Here is a 17,982-nt window from a genome sequence, read left to right on the forward strand (position 1 = left end):
GACCCTTTGTTTCTCTCCCTCCTCCCAGCTTTTGAAAGTATCTTGTCTCCTCATTGGTCATTTTGGTCAGGTGCCAGCGAGGTTACCTTTAGCTTCTTAACCCTTTACAGGTGAGAGGAGCTTTCCCCTGGCCAGGAGGGATTTCAAAGGGGTTTACCCTTCCCTTTATATTTATGACACACCTCCTCCCTAGGGAACCCAGTGCTTTACTAACCTCCTAGTAAAATAGTGTTTCCTAATATCCAACCTAGACCTCTCCCACTGCAACTTGAGAACATTGCTTCTTGTTCTGTCATCTGCCACCACTGTAGAACAGTTGAACTCCATCCTCCTTGGAACCTGCCTTCAGGTAGTTGAAGGCTGCTATCAAATCCCCCAAAACTGGTGTTCTAGATGAGGCTTGAACTCACAACCGCAACATCACTGCTCTATAAGTACTGTGTACTAGCCCATTGCACCCACCCTACCCAAACCTTAACCAACAATTTTGGACATCGACAAAAAATAATGGCTTACCCCTAAGAATGGGGTTGTGTTACATTCCTTGTCCTGACACCATCTTGTGGCCATTTCCTTTCCCTCCTTTTGGTAAAAAGCTTTGGTATTTTGTGGAAACTTTATTTCCTCAGGAGAGACCCAGGAGTGGGGGCTGCCTGCATGTACCAAGCACCCACTAGATTAGAAGGTGACCGAGAAACACCCTTAAGACAAGGCAGCTGTCCCTGTCAAAAAAATCATCTCCCATCTTCACTTGAGTGACAGCCTGAATCGTTCCTTATCCGAGCAGAGCCCAAGGATTGGCATCAGCAGAAGCAATAAAACCATCTGTACGTAGCAGGAACCAACGCACAACGTGCTTTAAAAGGAGCTGTCTCCTTCCTTCTGGGGTAAAATTTGCCATTATGGTCATCAATTTTCATTGCCCTTCTCTGAGGGCAGAGATGGGGTTGGTGCCACGGCAGGCTAGGATGTGGAGTCCATGCCCCCATCTGTCAGTCACTCTGGGAACCTGTTTCTGGTCAGAGCTGACAGGCCAGCTCCAGCCTCTCCAGCCAGCTCCTTAGCTCTGTGGGAGTGAGTCATTTGGCAAGCATAAGTGGCACATAGGAGATGTCCTTTGGCCAGATGCATTGTTGGTATAGTGGTGAGTCTAGCTGTCCTCCAAGCAGGTGATTGGGGTTTGATTCCCAGGCAATGCAGTGATGTGATGCTTTCTTGGCTGGGAATTGGTTTAATTTCAATTTATGAATGAGAGAATTATGTCTCAGATAATGTCCCAAATCCCAGCAGGTCATTAAACACACAGTGGAGGAAGAAAGGGGTGGGACTATACAATGACCTGTTGGAGTCATCCTTGTATTACAATGTTTGGTTTATTTTATTTTTTTTAAATTCCTTTACTTCCCTCTCCCTTTTAGACTCAGGGCCTTTAAAGTCAGAAGGGACCAGTGTGACCATCTAGTCCGACATCCTGCACCTTCTAGACCAAAAGACCCCACTCACCCACTCCTGTAATAGACCCCTAACCTCTGCTTGAGTTATTGACATCCTCAAATCATGGTTTAAAGATGTCAAGTTACAGAGAATCCACCATTTACACCAGTGACCCATGCCCCATACTGCAGAGGAAGATGAAAAAAAACCAGGGTCTCTGCCAGTCTAACCTTGGGGAAAACTCCTTCCCAACCCCAAATATGGTGATCAGTTAGACCCTGAGCATGCGGAGAAGTCACACTGGGCAGACACCTGGGAAAGAATTCTCTGCAGTAACTCTGAGCCCTCCCCACCTATTCTCCCATCTCCGCCAGCTGGAGATATTTGCTGCTAGCAATCACAGATTGGCCACACGCCATTGTAGGCAGTCCCATCACGCTACCCCATCCATAAATTTATCAAGCTCAGTCTTGAAGCCAGTTAGGTTTTTTTGCCCCCACTGCTCCCCTTGGAAGGCTGTTCCAGAACTTCACTCCTCTGGTGGTTAGAAATCTTCACATAATTTCAAGGTTAAACTTGCTGGTGGTGATCCATACGTTCATTAATAGTGGGGGCATGTGATAGTGTGGGGGAGGGAGGGAGAAAGACTGGAGAACTGACAGTGGGAGCCAGAGGGATTCCCTGTTGCCCGACCACCCATCTCTGGGAGGAAGCAATTGGAATTGCCTTTGGGAAGCAGCCACTAATAACTTAGGTGTAAAATCATTATTTCGTTGGAATCAGATTAAAGCGTCCTCACACCCAGTGTCACAGTCATTGAAATGGCTCATTCCTGGTATGTTATCGGCCACAGCAATACAATGAGTGGAATCAAATCCCTTTTCAGAGCCAAGGCACACAAAGAAATCCTGGGGCTTTTCGTTCCCTAGTTTCTGGCTCCATCATGTGGCCATTTGGTTTCACTCATTTCTGTTAAAACCTTTAGCGTTTTGCAAAGAAATGTTAATTCTGTGGGAGAGACTCGGGAGCGTTTTTCTGTTTTGTGTTGTTAAGGATTGAAATGTTCCCCAGGTTACCATTTCATTTGTAACTGGTAGCCTCCTACGCAGAAGACAGGTCACTACTTCAACTATGGCATCATGTAGTTTGGGAAACTTCAGCAAACTACAGGCATGTCAGCAACCAGAGCTCTAATCCTTCTGTAATTGGCAGGATTCAAACCCATGTAGCCAGACCCCAATGGATCTCTAGTCCATTCCCTTAACCACTCAGCCAAAATCACTTGACTGAAAGCCTTTCCTCACTGCACTCTCTGTTCTCACTGAACTGACATTTCCAATTCTTTAACCAGACCAGCTTCCCCAGCACACTGACGGCTGTGCCATTGTGTCAGTGGGCCCGTGGCTGAACAGCGAGAATTCCTGCCCATTTCCCTTCTGGCTGGAGCATGAGGAGAGTGTGTTTGTGGTTAATGACGTTGCTGTCGACTATTTCCATTCCCCACCTCAACAATTCGGACAGTCCCTTGTCCCGTCGTATCACCAGCACCTCAGCGACGACAATAGCAGGGGGCCGGGTTTTGCTGGGATGCTAAGACTTTCCAGGGGGTTGGTGGCACCTTTCTTTCCTCACCAGGGAGTAAACTCTGCTTCTTATTCCATCCTTGACCTTTCAAGGAACAGCAGCAGCAGCAGGAAGAAAGAGGAGAGGGAATATCTCACTGTCAGGGCTGAAGGTGGCCATGTCCTCTCTGTCTGACCATTGCCATTGCAGGAGAGAAGGTTTCAATGGAACTGAATGCCCTGGCTCAGACAAGAGACACAGGGAGGTTTTCCTGTTCATGCATCTGTGCAAAGGGAATTGTGTCGCTGTGTGAAACTGAGGAGGGACATGAAACGCCCACACGGTGGCACAATGCCCTAAAGAATGGGCGTGCAGGAATCAGGCTGAGCAATGATTGAAATGGACTCACCTGGGATTGAAATGATGTTTGTTTCTTTCCCCCAAATGGCGAGAAATGTGACATTAATTCAGATGCGGGATTGAGGCTTCTTTAGCTCTTTGTAGAAACTTGAACTTGATTCCCAGGAAGGGCAAGAGGGAAAGTCTGGACTCTGGAGCTGCCTTTAGTCCCTGGCTGGGGTCTCCTGAACAATGGAAAATATCCCTTGTTTGCTGCTGCCAAGGGAATCATGGACAGCTGAGACGTCCCTTGGATCAAAGGGGGATGTTGGATGGAATTTATCACAGAACCCTCCCTGCTCCCCAGAGCCCCACGGGGAGAAACTAGAGAAGGGGGAGTCATTCCTCACCTGCGCTCCCAGAAGAGCTGCTAGGACTCCTTCCTGCCAGCTACTCACCCCCTGGATTCATCCTCAACTCCTGGGATCTTTCTGCTCCCAAAGCTCCAGAGTCCTGGGGTGGGGAGGGCGTCACTGCACAGTCTGAAATACAAGGGAGGATTCTGGAATTGAAGGAACAGGGAACAAATAGAGGGGAAAGAAACAGAGAGAAAATGCCTCTTTTCTCTCCCCTTCCCCACCCAGCAAGAAATGTTATCAATGGGGAAACTCCCCACCAGGACCGGACTTAGGGAAAGTGGTGCCCTGGGCAAAACTTGTATTTTGGCACATCCCCACTGCCCCTGGGGGCTCCCCACTCCCCCTTTGCCCCTAGTTCCTGCACTCCCAATGCTTGCACCTCCGTCACCCCTAACCCCTGCCCCCTCCTGTGCCCTAAACCCTACACTGTGTCCCCTTTGCCCTTAACTCCTGCACTCCCCTCCTGTGGCCCCAGCTGCTGCCCCTCTCCTGCACCCCCTTCACCCCAACCCCTGAACCCCCTCCTACACCCACGTGGAGAAACTGACCTGTGTGCATGGAGCAGCTGGCATTGCTGCCTTCTTCTCCCTGGAATGCAGCTCCTCTGTGCACCCCTCTGGGGCTGCAGGGGTGAAGCGGGGCGAGGAGCAACATCAGAGCTCCCTGCATCCAGGTCACTTTTCTCCCCTGGGCTGGTCATTTTGGCAAAGCAGACCCATCATGCTGCATAGCTAGGCAGAGTAGGCGTCTCTATGCAAATACGGTCTGTTCCTGAAGTCTTTCCCCCAGCTCCTCACTAGATGTGAAGGAGGAGCTCATTCAGACCCTGCTTACACTTAATATTTAAAAACTCCTTATTGTCCCTATCTCTGCTGGCATTAGATTTCTCCTCCTGTCCCTTCTCTGACAGCTCAGATGAGGCGGCTGAGGTGGTTAAGGTGATGGCGTACTAATCCATTGTGCTCTGCATGCATGGGTTTGAATCCCATCCTCATTGGATGCATTTAGTTTTTTCCCCTCCTTGACAAACAACCATCTCCCCTTTGGTACAACCTGGATACTCTCATAAAAAACCAACCTTCCACACAAACTTCCTCGTGGCTGGACTTTACAAAAACTAGACAAGCCATTTACAACGCACACTTTGCTTCTCTACAGAAGAAAAAGGACACTAAACTATCTAAACTATTACATGCCACAAGGGGCCACAACAGTAGTTCACTTAACCCACCCAGCAATATTGTTAATCTATCCAACTATACTCTTAGCCCAGCAGAAGAAACTGTCCTATCTCGGGGCCTCTCCTTCTGCCCCTCCACCTCCATGGACATGATACAGTTCTGTGGTGACCTAGAATCCTATTTTCAACGTCTCCGACGCAAGGAATATTTCCAGCACACCTCTGAACAACATACTAACCCACAGAGACCTTCCTAACAAGACTACAAAAAGAAGGATTCTGGGTGAACTCCTCCTGAAGGTCGAAACAACAGACTGGACTTCTACATAGAGTGCTTCCGCCGATGTGCATGGGCTGAAATTGTGGAAAAGCAGCATCACTTGCCCCATAACCTCAGCCGTGCAGAACACAATTCTGACATCATAATCAAAAAGGCTGACAAAGGAGGTGCTGTCGTCATCATGAATAGGTCGGAATATGAACAAGAGGCTGCTCAGCAACTCTCCAAGCCATTACCCTCTGATCCCACTGAGAGTTACCAAAAGAAACTATAGCATTTGCTCAAGAAACTCCCTGAAAAAGCACAAGAACAAATCCGCACAGACACACCCCTGGAACCTCGACCTGCGGTATTCTATATACTACCCAAGATCCATAAACCTGGAAATCCTGGGCGCCCCATCATCTCAGGCATTGGCACCCTGACAGCAGGATTGTCTGGCTATGTAGACTCCCTCCTCAGGCCCTACGCTACCAGCACTCCCAGCTATCTTCGAGACACCACTGACTTCCTGAGGAAACTACAATCCATTGGTGATCTTCCTGAAAACACCATCCTGGCCACTATGGATGTAGAAGCCCTCTACACCAACATTCCACACAAAGATGGACTACAAGCCGTCAGGAACACTATCCCCGATAATGTCACAGCAAACCTGGTGGCTGAACTTTGTGAATTTTTCCTCACCCATAACTATTTCACATTTGGGGACAATGTATACCTTCAAATCAGCGGCACTGCTATGGGTACCCGCATGGCCCCACAGTATGCCAACATTTTTATGGCTGACTTAGAACAACGCTTCCTCAGCCCCTATTCTACTTGCGCTACATTGATGACATCTTCATCATCTGGACCCATGGAAAAGAAGCCCTTGAGGAATTCCACCATGATTTCAACAATTTCCTTCCCACCATCAACCTCAGCCTGGACCAGTCCACACAAGAGATCCACATCCTGGACACTACGGTGCTAATAAGCGATGGTCACATAAACACCACCCTATACCGGAAACCTACTGATCGCTATTCCTACCTACATGCCTCCAGCTTTCATCCAGACCACACCACACAATCCATTGTCTACAGCCAAGCTCTATGATACAACCGCATTTACTCCAACCCCTCAGACAGAGACAAACACCTACAGGATCTCTATCAAGCGTTCTTACAACTACTATACACACCTGCTGAACTGAAGAAACAGATTGACAGAGCCAGAAGAGTTCCCAGAAGTCACATTCTACAGGACAGGCCTAACAAAGAAAATAACAGAACGCCACTAGCCGTCACCTTCAGCCCCCAACTAAAACCCCTCCAATGCATTATTAAGGATCTACAACCTATCCTGAAGGATGACCCAACACTCTCACAAATCTTGGGAGACAGGCCAGTCCTTGCCTACAGACAGCCCCCCAACCTGAAGCAAATACTCACCAGCAACCACATACCACACAACAGAACCACTAACCCAGGAACCTATCCTTGCAACAAAGCCCGTTGCCAACTGTGCCCACATATCTATTCAGGGGACACCATCATAGGGCCTAATCACATCAGCCACACTATCAGAGGCTCGTTCACCTGCACATCTACCAATGTGATATATGCCATCATGTGCCAGCAATGCCCCTCTGCCATGTGCATTGGTCAAACTGGACAGTCTCTATGTAAAAGAATAAATGGACACAAATCAGATGTCAAGAATTAGAACATTCAAAAACCAGTCGGAGAACACTTCAATCTCTTTGGTCACAGACCTAAAAGTGGCAATTCTTTAACGAAAAAACTTCAAAAACAGACTCCAACGAGAGACTGCTGAATTGGAATTAATTTGCAAACTGGAAACAATTAACTTAGGCTTGAATAGAGACTGGGAGTGGATGGGTCATTACACAAAGTAAAACTATTTCCCCATGTTTATTCCCCTTGACCCCCTCTCCCCCCCCCCCCCGCTGTTCCTCAAATGTTCTTGTCAACTGCTGGAAATGGCCCACCTTGATTATCACTTCAAAAGGTTTTCTCCCGCTGCCCCCCGGCTCTCCTGCTGGTATTAGCTCATCTTAAGTGATCACTCTCCTTACAGTGTGTATGGTAACACCCATTGTTTCATGTTCTCTGTGTATATAAATCTCCCCACTGTATTTTCCACTGAATGCATCCGATGAAGTGAGCTGTAGCTGACGAAAGCTTATGCTCAAATAAATTTGTTAGTCTCTAAGGTCCCACAAGTCCGCCTTTTCTTTTTGACTAAACAATGTTGCTTCCTGCAAACAAAAACCTTCCCAAGAACTCAGACTTCCCCTACTTTTAATGACATATGTCTAGTTCTGCATATCTTAAATTTTAACTCAAAAGGTAACATCCTCATAATCTCTCCTAAACACCTGGGATCTCCCCAAATTATTAAAATGCCCCCACCTCAGAAACCAGGTTTCAGAGTAGCAGAAAGGCCACGACAGTGAGCCACACCTAGAGAGTCTAGGCCAAGCTGTTCTGAAGGAGGCAACTCAAACATTTTCTCTCTGCTTCCCTTGGCAAGGTCTGACTGGGAAAACAAAATCCCCCAAATTGAAGATTTTCTGCTGAGAAACCAATACTAGTCTGTTTGGGGACTTTGATTTGAATGGATTATTATTATTCTCTTCTGATCTCTGAATTATTTCAGTTCAGTCTTTGTCCTCCAGATGTGTTTCCAGGTGTTGAGTTGTGGGGGAGAAAGGCCAAGTCATGATGTCTCTTCCCCTCTTTCATAGTTTCTTCCAACTTTCTAGAAAGCTCCTTTGCTAGGATGTGAGTCAAGCAGTGTCCATTGTCTCTGTGCTATCTTGGAGAAGTCTGCATTGTACACAGTTCCTGGGATAGACCTTGGGAGTGTGGATACCTTTAACGGGCCAGCAGCAAGTCTGGCTTTTCCATTGATGCACCTGAAAGGCTGGTGGTGGGCATTTCCCAACCTCATAACCTATTTCAATAACGCACACAGAGTAAAACTTCATCACTTCCCAGACAAGGCTAGCACACGCCATCCAACCCGGTATTAACGTTCAACAGATCAAGACTTTTACAATGATACCTCACAAGGCAGACTTTGTACAAAACATAACATCATTATATGAGAGTGGTGAATATGGGGCTTCCAGGGTGCTCCTTTGCGCACAGCATGCCACACCTGGGCTTACACTGCAAAGGAGAGGAACCCTTAGGGTATGTCTACACTACAAAATTAGGGCGATTTTATAGAAGTCGATTTTTCGGAAGCGGTTTTATACAGTCGATTGTGTGTGTCCCCACTCAGCGCATTAAGTCGGTGGAGTGCGTCCACAGTACCATGGCTAGCGTCGACTTTTGGAATGGTGCACTGTGGGTAGCTATCCCACAGTTCCCGCAGTCTCCACTGACCATTGGAATTCTGGGTTTTCCCAATGCCTGATGGGGAAAAAATGTTGTACCAGTTGGTTTTGGGTACATGTCGTCAGTCACCCTTCCTTCCCACCCTCCGTCCATGAAAGCAACGGCAGACAATCATTTTGCACCCTTTTTCCTGGATTGCCCATGCAGACACCATAGCACTGCAAGCATGGAGCCTGTTCAGATCACCGCTGCAGTTGTGAGCATTGTAAACACCTCGCACATTATCCTGCAGTTTATGCAGAACCTGCAAAACCAGGTGAGGAGGAGACGGCAGCAGGATGACGAGAGTAATGAGGACATGGATGGATTCAGCATGGATCCAGCATGGATTCACCAAGGGAAGGTCATGCCTGACTAATCTAATCGCCTTTTATGATGAGATTACTGGTTCTGTGGATGAAGGGAAAGCAGTGGATGTATTGTTTCTTGACTTTAGCAAAGCTTTTGACACGGTCTCCCACAGTATTCTTGTCAGCAAGTTAAGGAAGTATGGGCTGGATGAATGCACTCTAAGGTGGGTAGAAAGCTGGCTAGATTGTCGGGCTCAACGGGTAGTGATCAATGGCTCCATGTCTAGTTGGCAGCCGGTATCAAGTGGAGTGCCCCAAGGGTCGGTCCTGGGGCCGGTTTTGTTCAATATCTTCATAAATGATCTGGAGGATGGTGTGGATTGCACTCTCAGCAAATTTGCGGATGATACTAAACTGGGAGGAGTGGTAGATACGCTGGAGGGGAGGGATAGGATACAGAAGGACCTAGACAAATTGGAGGATTGGGCCAAAAGAAATCTGATGAGGTTCAATAAGGATAAGTGCAGGGTCCTGCACTTAGGATGGAAGAATCCAATGCACAGCTACAGACTAGGGACCGAATGGCTAGGCAGCAGTTCTGCGGAAAAGGACCTAGGGGTGACAGTGAACGAGAAGCTGGATATGAGTCAGCAGTGTGCCCTTGTTGCCAAGAAGGCCAATGGCATTTTGGGATGTATAAGTAGGGGCATAGCGAGCAGTTCGAGGGACGTGATCGTTCCCCTCTATTCGACATTGGTGAGGCCTCATCTGGAGTACTGTGTCCAGTTTTGGGCCCCACACTACAAGAAGGATGTGGATAAATTGGAGAGAGTCCAGCGAAGGGCAACAAAAATGATTAGGGGTCTAGAACACATGACTTATGAGGAGAGGCTGAGGGAGCTGGGATTGTTTAGCCTGCAGAAGAGAAGAATGAGGGGGGATTTGATAGCTGCTTTCAACTACCTGAAAGGGGGTTCCAAAGAGGATGGCTCTAGACTGTTCTCAATGGTAGCAGATGACAGAACGAGGAGTAATGGTCTCAAGTTGCAGTGGGGGAGGTTTAGATTGGATATTAGGAAAAACCTTTTCATTAAGAGGGTGGTGAAACACTGGAATGCGTTACCTAGGGAGGTGGTAGAATCTCCTTCCTTAGAGATTTTTAAGGTCAGGCTTGACAAAGCCCTGGCTGGGATGATTTAACTGGGAATTGGTCCTGCTTCGAGCAGGGGGTTGGACTAGATGACCTTCAGGGGTCCCTTCCAACCCTGATATTCTATGATTCTATGATTCTATGACATGGACATGGACTTCTCTCAAAGCATTTGGACATCATGGTGACATTGGGGCAGGTTCATGCCGGGGAACACCGATTCTGGGCCCGGGAAACAAGCACAGACTGGTGGGACCACATAGCGTTGCAGGTATGGGATGATTCCCAATGGCTGTGAAACTTTCGCATGCTTAAGGCCACTTTCATGGAACTTTGTGACTTGCTTTCCCCTGCCCTGAAGTGCAAGAATACCAAGATGAGAGCAGCCTTCACAGTTCACAAGCGAGTGGCGATAGCCCTGTGGAAGCTTGCAACGCCAGACAGCTACCGGTCAGTCGGGAATCAATTTGGAGCGGGCAAATCTGCTGTGGGGGCTGCTGTGATCCAAGTGGCCAACGCGATCACTGAGCTGCTGCTATCAAGGGTAGTGACTCTGGGAGATGTGCAGATCATAGTGGATGGCTTGGCTGTAATGGGATTCCCTAACTGTGGTGGGGCGATAGACGAAATGCATCTTGGGACCGGACCACCTTGGCAGCTAGTATATAAACTGCAAGGGGTACTTTTCCATGGTGCTGCAAGCACTAGTGAATCACAAGGGACGTTTCACCAACGTCAGTGTGGGATGGCTGGGAAAGGTGCATGATGCTCGCATCTTCAGGAACGCTGGTCTGTTTGAACAGCTGCAGGAGGGGACTTAATTCCCAGACCAGAAAATAACTGTTGGGGATGTTGAAATGCCTATAGTTATCCTTGGGGACCCAGCCTACCCCTTAATGCCATGGCTCATGAAGCCATACACAGGCACCCTGGACAGTAGTAAGGAGCAGTTCAACTACAGGGTGAGCAAGTGCAGAATGGTGGTAGAATGTGCATTTGGATGTTTAAAGGGTTGCTGGCGGAGTTTACTGACTGGGTTAGACCTCAGCAAAACGAATATTCCAATTGTAATTGCTGCTTGCTGTGTGCTCATAATATCTGTGAGAGTAAGGGGGGAGATATTTATGGCAGGGTGGGAGGTTGAGGCAAATTGCCTGGTGGCAGATTTTGTATGGCCAGACACCAGAGCGATTAGAAGAGCACAGCTGGGTGTGCTGCGCATCAGAGAAGCTTTGAAAACCAGTTTCATGACTGGTCAGGCTACGGTATGACAGTTCTGTTTGTTTCTCCTTGATGAAAACCCACCCCCTTGGTTGACTCTACTTCCCTGTAAGCCAATCACCCTCCCCCCTTCGATCACAGCTTGCAGAGGCAATAAAGTTTCAAAATCATGCATTCTTTATTAGTTCATTACATAAATAGGGGGATAACTCGCAAGGCAGCCCGGGAGGGGTGGGGGAGGGGGGGAGACACCAGGTGGAGTAGTGGATGAGGGGAGGAGGGAAGGACAATGCCACACTACAGTTCAAAACGTATTGAATAGATAACTAGAGAAAAAGTGGGCCAAATGTTTAGGGTATATTTGCAGAGAATATGTGTCACAAACTATGCAATTAATAACATGAGAAAAACACCAAGATCGGAGGGGATTTTATTTTGCTATTAAAGAACTAGTGGGAAAGAGGGACTGTTTGAGTAGATTTTATATGAGTGTCCAATACATAAACAGAAAGTGATGGTCCCCCCACTGCCACCGTTCACATGGGCAGCAGGGAGCCCTTTGAAGAGCTCATTTAAGAGGACAAGAGAGGGGGGAGCTGGAGGGCTCCCTGGGTGAGGTGAGGGGCCAGCAGTGGGGGATGGGCAGGTGACTAGCAACTGATGGCTGGGGGCAACTGTGTTTGCAGTTAGGGGGCAGCAACTAGGATTGGGAAACCGGGGTCTGGGGCAGTCTGGGGGACACGTGCTCCTCTCTTCCCTGCCCATCCCCACTCCAGGGGCAGCCATGTTTTGGGGAATGACTCCGGGCAACAATTTCCCACCTAAACAAGGACAAATCACTGCAGATAAAAGGGGTGGGAAACCCCCCCCAAATGGGAGGAGATTTTAAATGGACATTTGAAAATTAGGGATAGACCAGGGGGGGATGACGAGAGACGAGAGAGCGGATCATTTGAGGGGAAAGGGGGGGAATCGCCCCGGAGTTTGCAGCCACGTGTGAGATGCTGAGAGAGAAAAGGGGACGAGCCGGAGGGAATTTGTATCGGGGCTGAGAGGCGAGTGGCACAAACAGGGACAGGATCCAATTAACTCCCCCCCTTCCCCCGCCCCCCACTTCCCCCCCGGGAATTCAACCCCCCCCCCCCGCTACTCCGGCTTCTCCCCCCCCCGCCCGACACCCCCCAGGGGACCCCCCCGCCGGGCCCCAGTCTCTGCCCCCCCCATCCCAGCGGGGCCGGGGGCAGATCCTGGCGGCGGCTCCGCTGGGGCTGAGGCAGCTCCGAGGCTTCTCCCCGGTTTCCGGGGGCAGAGAGTCGCTTCCCCCCCCGGGGTCTCTCGCTCACCGGGGGGCTCCGGTTGGGGGCGGGGGCGGGCAGAGCCCGGGGCTGCCCAGGGGGCTGGTCCCGGCTGGAGAAACGCCCCCGGCCGGCCACGGAGAGGTTAATGACAGGCCCCCCCAGCACAGACCCCGCGAGGGGGCGGGGAGCAGCCGCTGCCCAGCCCGGGCTCCCGGGTCCCACGGAGGCAGAAGCAGCATCTGGCCCGGGCCCGAGCCCCGCCCCCAGGAGCTGCCCCGCCCCCGGGCTCTAGACTTTGTTCTCCCGGCCCCCCCCCAAGGTGCTCTCCCCCCCTCTGGGCCCAGCTGTAAACCCTGCTGGGGCGCACACTGAGCATGCGCAGAAACACCTGCTGAAACCCTCCCTTACCTGAGCTGGAGAGGGCGGAAGCGCGCCCCGGGGCAGGCTGGGAGTTGTAGTTCCTGACTCTCTCGGGAGCGGAAGTGACCCGCTCATCTGCTGCTGCGGGGCCGGGCTGGGCCGAAGGGTCTGTGCCGGGGAGACCTTAATTCACCCCCGGGCCCGGACCGAGCCCCGCTCCCGACGGAGCCGCCCTGGGGCCGCCCCGGGCTCCGCCCGCCCCGCTGCGGAGCTGCAGCCTCCAGGTACCGGAGCGAGCCCCGGGGCCGGGCGGTGACTCTGCCCCAGTGTCCGGGGGGGACCAGCCCCCCCGGGGTCCCTGCGTGGGGCCGGGCGGGGGGAGACCTGGGGAAAGGGGCGGAGGGAAAATGTCGGCGCAGCCCGGACATGGCCGGGGGGGAGAAGAGCCGGGGCCCCCCGAGGGGCGGGGAGGGAAAGGGGGGGGCTGAGATCCCCTCGGATTTACCACTGCTCCCCCCGGGGGCCTCCCGCTCCCGCCCTGCCCCCTTTCGCTCCCGGCAGCGACGAGCAGCAGCCCGGGTGACCCCCCCCCTTCCCCCACCTCCCTGAGACGGGCTCTGCCCCCCCGGACCCCGTTTCCTCCCCATTTCGCCCGTGGCCACTTCAAATCTCAGCTTCGGGGAGGGGTGTCCCCCCCATTTTACTTGCAGTGACTTGTCCCGGTTTAGGGGGGATCGTTCCCCGGAGTGATTTCTGAAACGGGCAGAGGGGGGCAGAGCCCCGGGACAGGGACACCGCTGGGCTGGGGGGGCCCAGGAAGGGGAGGGAGGAGCAAGTGCCCCCCCCCCCATGGAGACGGCCCAGTCCTCGGTTTCCCAGCCCCCGCTACTTCCCCGCCCCCACCCTGCCCAACCCAGCAGCCCCCCGACCCCCCCAAGACACCACCGGCTAGTCACATTCCCAGACCCCACAGCCAGTGACCTTCTGACTCCAGCCCCACTCCTTTCCTCTGTGAAAGCCACATCACCCAGGGCTCCCTGCCGGCCATGTGAGTGTGGGGCAAGAAGAATCCATCCCACTCTGTTGTTGGTTGAATATCGCTGTATAATCCCCTCAAATCTCCCCTCTTTTCTCTTGAACTGGTGACATAAAATCTCCCCAGATGTTGTTGCTTCTCTCTCATATTGCAAAAGAAAAGGAGGACTTGTGGCACCTGAGAGACTAACAAATTTATTTGAGCATAAGCATAAGTCTCTCAGGTGCCACAAGTCCTCCTTTTCTTTTGTGAATACAGACTAACACGGCTGCTACTCTGAAACATCTCTTATATTGGCAAATATTTCGTTTGTGCCCCATTTTCTCCTCAGTTCTGAAATACTGATATCAAATTCTTGAAAATCTTCCCGCTTTTCTCTCCAGGTGTCTCACTGGTTTATTATCCCTGGAGATTTTCCCATCTAATTATCTGAGAACATCAAACCTTCTCAGGTGTTGCCCTTTTCTCAACTTTCAATATTGATTGCTATAAAACCCTTGTGAATTTTGCCCTTTACTCTCTAGCTTGACCTGAAATCCATTCAAATTTTACCTCTTTCCCTTGTGTCAACTCCTGCTAGAAAATTCCTCAAACTTTTCCCACTTTCCTCTAACTTGTGATAAGGATGCTAAAGTTCTCTATATTTGAAGCCTTTTCTTTTTGTTACAAAACACAGATTTCAAACATCAGATGTTACCACTTCCCGTATTATTATCCAGCTCTGATTTAAAAAGAAATCCTCACTGTTTTGGAGGTGCTCCTCATGGGTTTTAATTGCAGACTCTTCTACTTTTTTGGAGGGAACCTGTTGCCTGACTCTTTCTCCATGTTGGAGGTTGCAGGGTTACCTTCGCTCCCAGACCTCCCCAGTCGGATGCTTGGAATCCCACCCTCGCCCTCAGATCAGGCTCTGTGTCTCTCCTCCCCACCCCAATCCCTCCCTGTACAAACTCAGACAGAGATCTGGGCCCCTGATGTGCTGGAGATGGTACAGACCTCAAGAGAGATCAGGCCCCCCCCATTGTGGAAGGCTCTGCACAGACCCTGACCAAGAGCTGGATCCGCATTGTGACAAATATGGCACAAACTGTGACTGAGGTCATGGCTCCTATCGTACTAAACATGGCTCTGACCTGGACTGAGCTCAGGGCCCCCAGTGTGCCGGGTTCTGCACAGACCTTGACCAAGTTTGGGGCGCTCCTTCTGCCTGGTGCTGCAGGGTCCAAGAACAGGGTGCAGAGACCCCGACTGACATCACAGACCCTCTTTCGACGTTCCCTTTCATTTTTCCCATGCATGTGTAGAATGAATTTTGTTATGCGTCTCAATATGGCGGAGATGTGTGACGGGAGTAGGGCTGAGGGTTTCAGAGTGTGGGAGGGGACGAAGGGCTGGGGTCGAGGGTTGGGATGTGGCGGGAGGGGGTGTGAGGACTCACCCCCCCCCCCCGCACTCTCTCCCTGCAGCAGCATCTGGGTTGGGGGGGAAAGGTGCTTCTCCCTTTCCGCGGCAGCTCTTGGGCTGCAGCTGGGCAAGAGGTGCCTCTCCCTGGCAGCTACGGGACTGGGGGAGAGCATTTCTCCCTGCTCCGGCAGATCCAGGGCTGGGGAGAGGCACCTATCCCCGGCTGCAGCAGCTATGGAGCTGGGGAAGAGTGTCTTTCCCTGCCATGGCAGGTCTGGGGCTGGGGGAGAGATATCTCTCCTTGCTGCAGCCCTGAGCACTGCACAGCCCTTGATAAGCTGCTCTGCGGCCACACAGCTTAGAGGGAACTTAGCTCTCTTTTGCCAGGCGCTACATAAACCCCCATCTGAGATCAGGTCCTCTGTTGTACAGGGCCCTGCACAAACCCTGACCAAGATCAGGGTCCCCATTGTGACAGGTGCTGCACACACCAAGGGTATGTCCACCCTGCCATTAAAAACCCACAGCTGGCCCATGCCAGCTGACTCAGGCTCACAGGACTCGGGCGAAGGGGCTGTTTAATTGCAGTGTAGATGTCTGGGCCTGGGCTGGAGCCAGGCTGTAGGACCGTGGGAGGATGCCAGACCTTGGACTGGTGCCCGAGGAGGTGTAGTGTGTAAAACTGCTCTCTGTCTTAATTTGCTACTTAGGATGTACTGAGCATGCCCACATGAACTGACTGAGCATGCTCAGTAACATCTGCTGAAGCCACTGCCCTTACTTGGCATCGAATTGCACGGACTGCTTTTTACAGGGGTTAAAATGGGGCAAAGGGGGTTGGCCAGGGTCTGAGCAGGGGGTGGAAATTGCCTGGGGGGGGTGGGGGTGTCAAGCAGCTGGAGGCAGGGTTAGGATAGGGGCTGAGGGGCAAAATCAGGGATCGGGGGAAAGGAGCCGGGGTTAAGCCCAGGGGAAAGGCGCTGCCAGATGGTGCCAGAGGGCAAAACCCCGGCACAGGCAGGGACAGAGCGGGTCACAGTTACCCTGGTGGACTGAGACACGAGTGTTTGTAAAAATAGGGTGGGGGGGGGCAGAGAGGCTTTTTTTTTTGTTTTGTTTTTTTAAACAAAGAATCCCTTATCAGTATGTCTGGCTGCATAAAGTGTCGTAGCAGTTCACAAATTTGTCTTATCTGCTGCTGGGATTCCCTGAATTACTCTTAGCACTGCATCATTTACCTTTGATAGGAACTGCTTCTGCCATAAAAAATTTCAGGTGAGCATAGATCACCCTGAGGAAGGTAAATAGGAAATCCCAAATACTTCTCTCTCCTTTCTACCTAGCCCACAGAGACTAAAATATACCTGCATGGAGACAAACCCATTTGGCTCATCCTTACCCTGCAGATGTCAAAACCTCTTTCTGAACAAGCCCTTTCATCTCCAATGAGATATTACCCCACGAACTTGCTGGAATCTATGCTCCCTTTGATCAGAAACCTTTCTCAGTCAAGGCAACAGGACAAGTGAATTGCTGCCCATGCCTGTCTGCTGAGTTGATGAACTGTAACGATCAGAGATTGCACCATCATAGAAGTATATTGAAGGCAGGTTAGAGGTACACCAGTCTGGGAATGTCTAGGGATACTTGGTGCTGTCTCATTACACGAGGCTTGAGTAGACGACCTCTCAATGCCTACGTTGAACTAATTCTGTTTTGTGCTGTGCCGTGTTCTACCCTGAGCTGTTTTGCTTTGTGCCATTTGGAACTGTTATCACACCATGCTGTGCTGCATAGTTTTATGGTACATTGTTTTCCCTCAGGTTGGTTTGTGCCTGTGTTGTGTTGGTTTGAGCTGAGTTCTTTTGTGGAGTGTACTTTTGTCCTAGGTTGTATTAGTTTGCATTGTGTTGCTTTGATCTCCTTTGTATTTGGTCATTTGATGTTGTGGAGTGTATGGGTTTTTGGGGGGAGGAGCGGGGGGAGCTGAATTGCCTGACATTATGTTGTGGTGGGGATTTTTCTGTATGTTGTGGTTTTGTACATATATATTGCATAGCATCATAGAAATGTAGGGCTGGACAGGACCTCAAGATGTCATCAAGTCCAGCTCTCTCTGCCAAGACAGGGCCAAGTATATGTAGATCATCCTTGACACAGGTTTCTCCTCCCTGTTCTTAACAACCTCCACAGCCACCCTTGTGAGCCTGTTTCAGAGCTCAACTACCTTAGCTCTGGTGACACCCACACAGGTTTTAGTGGTGAGCAGCTCTGGAGAGAGAGGAGACCCCAGGGAGTGGGCAGCTGGGTGAATAGACTAAAGTTGGGAGGAGAAACGTTGACGTGTCCAAGGTCACCCAGGCTGTCCGTGAGAGAGCTAGAAATAGATCCCAGTTCTAGTGCCGCCGTACTGCTGTTGTGGGTACTGAAGGTCTCTGCCACACTGGTGTTTTAGGCACTGGTGAAAACCCGTAGTGTAGACAGAATTTACACGAGTGCACTCTGATTGGCACTGGTGCACCATGTCCCAGTTTGAAGGCTTGCGGCGGTGGGGGGAATAGTGACCTCACTGAGGCCAGGGGCTGGCTGAACAGT

The 17,982-nt window shown here is 50.8% G+C and overlaps 1 protein-coding gene across 4 annotated transcripts in view; it reads left to right on the plus strand.

Annotated features, from left to right (window-relative positions):
• The first annotated feature begins 13,069 nt into the window (after positions 1-13,069).
• The window catches only part of LOC144258286 (uncharacterized), a 35,013-nt gene continuing 30,100 nt past the window's right edge, over positions 13,070-17,982 (plus strand). For all 4 annotated transcript variants that reach the window (XM_077806742.1, XM_077806744.1, XM_077806743.1 and 1 more), the window contains exon 1: positions 13,070-13,231. The gene's annotated coding sequence lies outside the window, so the exon portion shown is untranslated. The remainder of the gene's footprint in view (positions 13,232-17,982) is intronic.

The sequence above is a fragment of the Eretmochelys imbricata genome, chromosome 28, assembly GCF_965152235.1.
Source record: "Eretmochelys imbricata isolate rEreImb1 chromosome 28, rEreImb1.hap1, whole genome shotgun sequence".
Lineage (NCBI taxonomy): Eukaryota > Metazoa > Chordata > Testudines > Cheloniidae > Eretmochelys > Eretmochelys imbricata.